This window comes from Carassius auratus, chromosome 32 (assembly GCF_003368295.1).
Source record: "Carassius auratus strain Wakin chromosome 32, ASM336829v1, whole genome shotgun sequence".
In the NCBI taxonomy this organism is placed as follows: Eukaryota; Metazoa; Chordata; class Actinopteri; order Cypriniformes; family Cyprinidae; genus Carassius; species Carassius auratus.
In genome coordinates, this window is record NC_039274.1 from 28679844 (window position 1) to 28689370 (window position 9527).

Genomic DNA, 9527 nt, shown 5'->3' on the forward strand with positions numbered 1-9527 from the left:
CTGCAAAAAAAATAAAAAATAAAAAAAATCGCTTTCCTCACCTTTTCTAGCTAGCAACCACTAGCTTAGCTGGGTTAAAACCAAAACCTGCCATTGCGTTAAATATATAACCGCGTGATATTTATTTGCACTCAACTCGACTGCTTCCGGCTGAACAATGCGAGGGAACGACCAAAATAAAGGCTGCAAATCATGTTTCAAGTGCGGACTCCACTCTTCAGAGAACGCAAAAGAGATCAACTTGAACCTACATCACCCCCGACTAAAATATCCCCGAGATTTCGGGTTAAAAACACGTAAAGTCGCGCGTAAGTGTGTCCAACGCGCCCGCCGCGAAGGGTGATCGTTCCCCGGGTGAGTGGCCGCGCTGACACCGCCGCTCAATGACAAGCCACCTCTAACCCTTTTGTGTGTTTTTTTTTTTCTCTCGCTCCCTGTCTAAGCGTACATTTCCAGGCTGCATAACACAGCAGAAGAGGCTGAACGACCCTCTTTCTCTCTCGCCCACCTTTAAAGATGTTGCTCCATACACGCCGGGGAATGCAGATGTCGGTAGCCGAGGAGGTGGCACTCGGAGCCGGGCAGGGGCAGGACCCTCGACCCTGGGAGACCCTCCGGCGAGCTGGCGGCGAGACGCGGGAGAAGCGGCGCAGGCAGGCGGCGAGCCTTGCTCTGACTGGCGGAGAGGGGGAGCGAGTCTAGACCGCGGCAGAGGAAGAAAGGACTGCCACTGGGGTCAGAGAGCAGCGACGAGAGCATAGCCTCCGTACTAGCATGGCGGAGCGAGTGTGTGTGTGTGGTTACTCCTCCCCTCTATCAGAAGAGTCTGCCATGATATGCGTTCACACGTGGAGAGGAGAGACTCTCTTCTGAGGCTCTCTGCATTGTCCTTTGTTTTTGGGGTTTACATTTTATAGCATTGATTAATATTACCTGAGAGGACCTTACGTACCTTGAGGAAGTGCATCTTTAGCTTACATTTTCAAGGAGACACAATGATGTACAAAGTTTTTCCATGTAGGACTGAGTGGAAAGGTTCTGCGTTCATTTCATAGGGTAAAAGCAGGTAAAATGGGCCACTTTTTGGAGAAGAAATTTCCACACTGGTCTTTGTGTGTAAAGTCAGGTTTCTTCTATCATTTTATGTTAAAATATGTGACCAAAAACAAGAGCTATTACAATATCAGGACTCCCAGCTACTGTGTTTCATGGTAAAATCAAACAGAAAATATACAACAAAATCAAATGCTGTTGTTATTGTATTCAACTATTGCTGATTTAATGTTGTATGATGCCGTTATAAGAAATGCATTTTGACATTCCAGTTAAATGTTTCAAAATGTATGTGCGATAGGTTCAGTTCAGACTTGCTGTGTTTCACATGCGGGTGTCAAAATAAGAATAATATACAACAAATATAAGAATAAAAAGCAACTCTTCCTACTAAAACTCACCTGAACCATAGTGTGTATAGATGTGTGTGTAAGAGAGAGAAACAAATTAGTGTAGAGCTCTAAAGAACATAAACAGCTGTTAATTGTAATTTTATATGCAGTTGTGCCGATTCAGAAATTGATAACCAAATAAACACAAGTGTAATGTTATATATATATATATATATATATATATATATATATATATATATATATATATATATATATATATATATACATATGTATTTATGAATAATGCATTCTTACAGTATACTGTACATATGACATATAGCTTCTAATTACATTATTTTAATCAAAGAGGTTTTTTTTAAAGAGAAAGGAACATAAAATATTAAAATCAGTGGCCCATTTTTATGTGACTTATTTTGTCTTTATATATGGCACTATTTTGAAAAATGGCATTCGTGATGCTTTACTTTTTAGGCGTTTTATAGTGTTTTAAATGTTTAAACTTACAGTTGGCATTTGTTGCAATTAGCATGACAAGGAATGGATTTAATGGCATTATTATTCATGCTTTGATGCAATTAGCATTTCAGTGCAGTGTTTTGTAAATATATAAACCTTATAATTGAACATTTGTTGCAATTAGCATGACATTGATTGATTTTATGCTTTTCCCATTCAGCCTCTGAAAATGATTTGCCCTGCCCCAGTACAGTGCTTACTCAAGCCAATCAAATCAGTATTCATGTCAAGTATTGTGGCAGATGTTAAATTCAGATCTGAATGCCTTATACAATATATGGATCATAAACGTTGTGACTTCTACTAAGCTGTAAAATTCATGACTGCATGGGCTAATTGAAAGGTGTACATTTTTACCACTGAAATCCTTGCTTTTTGCAATGGCAGCAATGGACTGTATCTGCTGTGCATTGGTTACGTGTTGCAAGCAAGAAGGTGAATCGTTGAAAAGTGGATTTTTCACTGACATGTTTCAATTTACTGAAACCCACACACACAAATACACTCAAACCACACACAACGGAGCGACATATCTATTTGACTTTTCTCTTATCTCTGGAAAATGTGTTTTCATCGACTAGCCAGCAGGCAATAATGTGAAGGCAGAGGAGGAATTTTCTTCACAGAGGCCGCCGTTAAACACCACACCATCATTTGTCCCCCTGCCTGTGCTTGTGAGAGAGAGAGCGAGCGATGATGGATACAGCTTCAAATGTCACTGAAGGAATGGCCTCTGACATGAATGTTTTATTCATCTTCTTCCCCCGATCACATCTATACAATAGAAAATGTAAATGTTATGCAGAATGCTTAAAAAATTCACTATATATTTTATGACCTTCTATAAAAGAGGGGCAAAATGACTCTATGAAAATGGAACTGGAATAAAAGCCATATTAACCGGGAGGTTGGGATAGATTCTGTGACGAGTGGTGGGTGATTTTCACTTAACCCAAATCTGGCAGCAGGGGCACAAAGGGCTCTCAGATAGATAGAAGCACACACACAGATTTATGTTGATTGCATATATTGTCACCCTTTGGATTAGGAAATCAAGACTAGAGGGATTTAGAGTAGAAGAGAAAAATATAATTGGATTTCAGATAATATTGCATTGCAAGACATACTGGATTAATATTAAAATAATTTATTTTATAAATAATTTTAAACAAGTAGGTCTGTAATTCCTGGGAAAAGAGTGGTCGAAGAACATTCCTATTCATCACTATGGCCATTAAAATACACAACCGTGCATCTTTGGTCATGCAAAATTTTTTGTTGTTAAGCCAATCACCTCAAAAATGACATCATGATGATACCGATTGACTGATGTCAGAATGCACACATATAGTGTCAATAGTGACTATCATAAGATGTGACGTCGAAGCCTGCCTAAAGCGAAAAATATATGTAACATTTTTAAAAACCTTCAAAAACAGCTGTGCAAACATCTACTATAACATAGCAAAATATTTGCAATGTTTATGTGGCTTGCAAAAAAACTACTTCTTCAGAAAACACATCTAATCTTGAATGGCTGTCGATAGAGAAACAAAGTAGTAGAGGCTGATTGACCATTCTAAGCAACCAGATGCTGAACCCGTCTGATATCCGTCCAATTTTATGGGCCCATATTCACACCTTGACATTTTTAATGTCTTACTAACGTTTTACTGTTTTTACTGTATTTTGATCACATAAATGCAGCCTTGGTGAACATAAGACTTCTTTCAAAACTTTTGAGCAGTAGAGTGCATCTGTAACATATCAGCTTGCATTTGTAACGTTTAACCCATTGTTTTGTTCATTGTCACTTTGACAGCTCTGCGCCTGTGGGTCCAAGCGTGTGCGCTACACATATAACCTTTCGGAAGTCATGGAGAACTGGAGCACTGATCCGGGTGAGAACTCACTGCGCCACAATGCTGCTTCTACAAAATGTGGAACGGTCTCTTGTCATGTTTTGACAGGGTTTAGAAAGGTCTGTTGTTCTTTAACAGCACATCTCATAGAGACAGCTAAATCATCTGCTGAGAGACAGCTAAGGTGCAACTGCCATTCGACCAGAACACCTCATCCCATACACACAATAAAATAACAGAAGGATAGATAGATAGATAGATAGATAGATAGATAGATAGATAGATAGATAGATAGATAGATAGATAGATAGATAGATAGATATAATGTATCTATAAAAAATAAGAAAGTTAGTGTTGACCCTCTCCTCACCTCTTACTTGTAAAGTGTCTGTTTGAGAATTCAGAATCCAGAATGAATTTGATTCTCTTCAGAGAGACTGAACTCTCAATCCCTTCTCTTTCCTCCACTAAAACTAAAAAACAGGGATGGATTAATCACTCTTCCCTCTGTCTCCCTCCAGCTCTGAAAGTGTGACAATAAAAGAAGGAAGAACAGTAAACTATATTGTAGAGATGGGACAGCAACTGCAGTGTGAAACAACGACTGCTCAATGTGTGAGGGTCACATGGCAGCGTAGCAAGAGGAAGTTTAGGCTGCACAAGACTTCAAATTTTACATATATATATATATGTGTGTGTGTGTGAGAGAGAGAGAGAGAGTGTAATAAAAATGTTATAGATTTTATATATATAATATTTAAAAAATAATAAATGTAATGACACTTTTTTATCTTTGTATAACAATACTTTGTTTAATTGTTATGAAAATAGCATGGTACATATACAGGTGCTTCTCAATAAATTAGAATGTCGAGAAAAAAAGTATTTTAGTAATTCAACTCAAATTGTGAAACTCGTTTATTAAATAAATTAATTGCACATATACTGAAATAGTTAAGGTCTTTAGTACTTTCAATTGTGATGTGGCTCACATTTAACAAAACCCACCAGTTCACTCTCAACAAATTAGAAAACTTCATAAAACCAATAATAAAAAACATTTTAAATGAATTGTTGGCCTTCTGGAAAGTATGTTAATTTACTGTACATGTTCTCAATACTTGGCAGGGGCTCCTTTTGCTTTAATTACTGTCTCAATTCAGCGTGGCATGGAGGTGATCAGTTTGTGGCACTGCTGAGGTGGTGAGAAGCCCAGGTTTCTTTGACAGTGGCCTTCAGCTCATCTTCATTGTTTGGTCTCTGGTTTCTCATTTTCCTCTTGACAATACCTCATAGATGCTCTCTGGGGTTCAGGTCTGGTGAGTTTGCTGGCCAGTTAAGCACACCAACACCATGGTCATTTAACCAACCTTTAGTGCTTTTGGCAGTGTGGGCAGGTGCCAAATCTGGAAAATGAAATCAGCATCTTCAAAAAGCTGGTCAGCAGAAGGAAGCATAAAGTGCTCCAAAATTTCTTGGTAAATTGGTGCAGTGACTTTGGTTTTCAAAAAACACAATGGACCAACACCAACAGATGACACTGCATCCCAAATCATCACAGACTGTGGGAACTTAACACTGGACTTCAAGCAACCTGGGCTATGATCTTCTTCACCCTTCCTTCAGACTCTAGGACCTTGGTTTCCAAATGAAATACAAAACTTGCTCTCATCTGAAAAGAGGACTTTGGACCAATGGGCAACAGTCCAGTTCTTCTTCACCTTAGCCCAGGTAAGACTCCTCTTACGTTGTCTGTGGTACAGGAGTAGCTTAACAAGAGGAATACGACAACTATAGCCAAATTCCTTGACATGTCTCTATGCCTTGACCACAGCCTCAGTCCATTCCTTGTGAAGTTCACTCAAATTCTTGAATCGATTTTTCTTGACAATCCTCATAAGGCTGCGGTTCTCTCGGTTGGTTGTGCATCTTTTTCTTCCACACTTTTTTGTTCCACTCAACTTTCTGTTAACATGCTTGGATACAGCACTCTGTGTTTTTTTGAGAAAGTAAAAATGCACAAAGTTTCCTGTGAGGGTTAGGGTTAGGTGTAGGGTTGGTGAAGGGCGATAGAATATACAGTTTGTACAGTATAAAAACCATTACGCCTATGGGATGTCCCCACTTTTCACAAAAACAAACGTGTGTGTGTGTGTGTCATATATTTATATTAAATTATATTTATAAATTGTAAAAATAAATATTAATTGTAATATAATGACAAGTAGCTAATACATTAAAGGGGGGGGTGAAATGCTCGTTTTCACTCAATATCCTGTTAATCTTGAGTACCTATAGAGTAGTACTGCATCCTTCATAACTCCAAAAAGTCTTTAGTTTTATTATATTCATAAGAGAAAGATAGTCTGTACCGATTTTTCCCGGAAAAACACGAGCGCCTAGAGGCGTGACGTGTGGGCGGAGCTAAAGAATCACGAGCGCCAGTAGGCTTTTGAGTTGAGAGCATGTGGAAGCTGTGACACAGATCCAGAGGATGAAATTTAACAAGAGCAGCATCAGCAAAGGCGTCTCTATGTGGTATGTACTGAAACTGTATATATTTGCTTAGCGGTTTTGGAAAATGACTAAGTTCCACTTTATGTCGTCTTTTTTTTTTTTTTTTTTTTTTAAGCTGTACATGTGGAAAGTGCAGTTTGATGACAACATCGCATGTTGTTTACTTGATGTGCTTACGCGCTGATAGCTAAGTTAACAACACAGAGATATTTGAAGCAGTTTTACTCACCGCCTGCGGTTCCAACACACGATCGTGACCCTTTTCCGTTGGGACTGCATTATCCTTAAGAAATAAACGATGTGCAATCCGAAATGCAGGGAACAAACAAAAACACTTGCACAACTCCGTTGATGCTCTGTAAAAATAAACTCCATCCACTGGTCCCTTAATGCTGTTTCTCTTTTGGTAATCTGTGCAGGGTTGTCTTGCCCTGGCAACCAAAAACACACTTCTTTTGTGACTTTTCGCGACGCTCTCGCTATGATCAGGCTGTCCTCAGCCTCTCTCTGCTCTGCTATATGGGAGCCATATAAGGAAATTCCGCTCCATCTAACATCACACAGACCCATACTCGAAAAAAACTTTCAGAAACTTGTGACAAACCGGAAGAGGTTTTTTTGGAACAAAAATACTCCTTCAAACGTACAACTTAATTTTTGAAACTTTGTCCATGTTTAGCATGGGAATCCAACTCTTTAACAGTGTAAAAAACTCAGTATGCATGAAATAGCATTTCACCCCCCCTTTAATATATAATTAAAAGAAGAAGAGGAAGAAGAAGAATATTAAACATCTTAATAGTCTTAAAATAGACTTTTAATTTTATACAATTTTCTTTATGCAAAATAACTTTTTTTTTTATTTTGGCATGAAATATAAGTGTTCTTGACAAATTTGGATAAAAGCTTATGTATAATCATGCTGGCATCTGGGTGTAAACATTCATTTTAGTCAGCGGTGAACCAATTGCGCTTTTACTACATAATGGTCATATATACGCTTGCAATAATGCGTTTAGACTTTATGGCTTCACATATACCACATGAAACGGTCTCTCATGTGAATAATGCATGTGAATCATGAATATATGTATATATTGTTTAGCTTTAAGAAGTGTGTGATATATCTGGTCCATGAAGTCTGTGCATTAGTGCTTGCACTCGTCTCAAACGATATCACAATTTCATTGCTTTCCACCCTGCTGTGGTCATTGATGGTGGTTTGCTTTGAGAATTGTGTGCATTTGTATGTGTGTGGCAGGTGATGTTTGTCTCTGTAGTTTCTTTATTTCACTCTTTGTCAAACATTCATTCTCATCCTGCTCGATCACTCAACAGACCTGCAATGAAACACAAGGCTTACGTCTTCTTTGTCCCCATTAATCGAAGAAATCTGACTGCAGGCCTATGCTCTCCATTATTGCATATTATATTTTGAAAGGAACAAATATGAAAACCAATTTGATTAAGAATGTATTGATTACATTTTTAAAGTCTCTCCATATTCAACAGGAAAAGAGAAATCATGAGTGTCGTTAAGCCTATTGAGAGGCATGATATTCTCAGGCTCTCGGTTCTAATGAAATTTCAGACTCATTTGGAATGAAAGCAAACAAACCGCACTGTTTAATTTCTTGAAAGCTCAGAGCTCTTGGTTGTTTGGATGCATGTTAGAAGTATTTGGCCAAATGCACACTGCATTGCCAAGGTTTGGCAGTGATAACTGGACAGAATCCCCTAAATTATGAATGTTGTGTCATGTAACGTAAAACAATGTGCTTTGTGTGGAAACATTGAAATGAACAGATTTTATTCAAGCAAGAAAAAAACATTTTACATTACCATTTCTATTATTAATTTCAATATAAATAATGACTATACTCACTGAAAACAAGGTAAAAAGCTGTCACTGGGACAGTACTCTATGGTACAAAAACTAAAAGGTAAATCTTAGTACCGTATTTATATATTTGACATTTATATACGTTATGTATTAGTACCTTAAATGGGACATAACACACACGGTCTCTGCCGATCTCATGTTAATCTTGAGTACCTAGTATTGCGATCTTCATATCTCCGAAGAGTCTTTAGTTTTATCAGATTTATAAAAGACAGACACAGCTGTACCACTTCTCTCCGAAAACAGTCGAGCTCCTGGAGACATGCCGTGAGTGGAGCTAAAGAGCAAAGAGGTGACATCGACATAAAACAGCAACAAAAACTTTATTGACTTAGGTTAGCTTTCCCTCACAGCTAAAAACACACTTCTTTGGTGACTGCTGATTTTGTGGTCTAAACATTTGGCACGGAAATACTTTTCATACATCTCATACATCCAACTAATTTTTTTAAAACTATATGTTTAGCATGAGAATACACCTAAAGTACATAAAGTGTGCATATAAGTATGAGCATCACCACAGTGACAGTTTTGTACCTTTTTCTCATTTTACATTTAAAATTAGAAGGGAAGTGAAGTAAAGTGACGTGACATTCAGCCAAGTATGGTGACCCATACTCAGAATTCGTGCTCTGCATTTAACCCATCCAAAGTACACACACACAGCAGTGAACACACACACACACACACACACACTGTGAACACACACCCGGAGCAGTGGGCAGCCATTTATGCTGCGGCGCCCTGGGAGCAGTTGGGGGTTCGATGCCTTGCTCAAGGGCACCCAAGTCATGGTATTGAAGGTGGAGAGAGAACTGTTCATGCACTCCCCCCACCCACAATTCCGTCCGGCCCGAGACTAGAACTCACAACCCTTCGACCATTAGGCCACAACTTCCTATTATTGAATGAAACTGCTGCTAATAAGTCATTTTAACTGTTACCACACTATTTTTCACACTATACCAAACCATGACCCAACCATAATCCATAAACTAAAACTCATTTGTGCATAAAAAACATGTGTGATCTCTGATTTGAAACAAAATAAAAAATTATAAGTGACTGATGTATACTTGTCTCATAAAGCAGGTCATAATCAAATCAGAAACTGCACAATATAAAATTGACTTTGCAATTATTAGTAGAAAATTGCAATGCACAATAAAAAATATTACTTTATTGCAAAATAATTTATATTTAAAATAATACCATTCAAAATTAAATTACATTTAAAGCAATTTAATTTATTCCGAATGGAATCATTAAATTAATCAAAAATAACAGTAAAAACATTTATTATGCAATATAATATATATATAT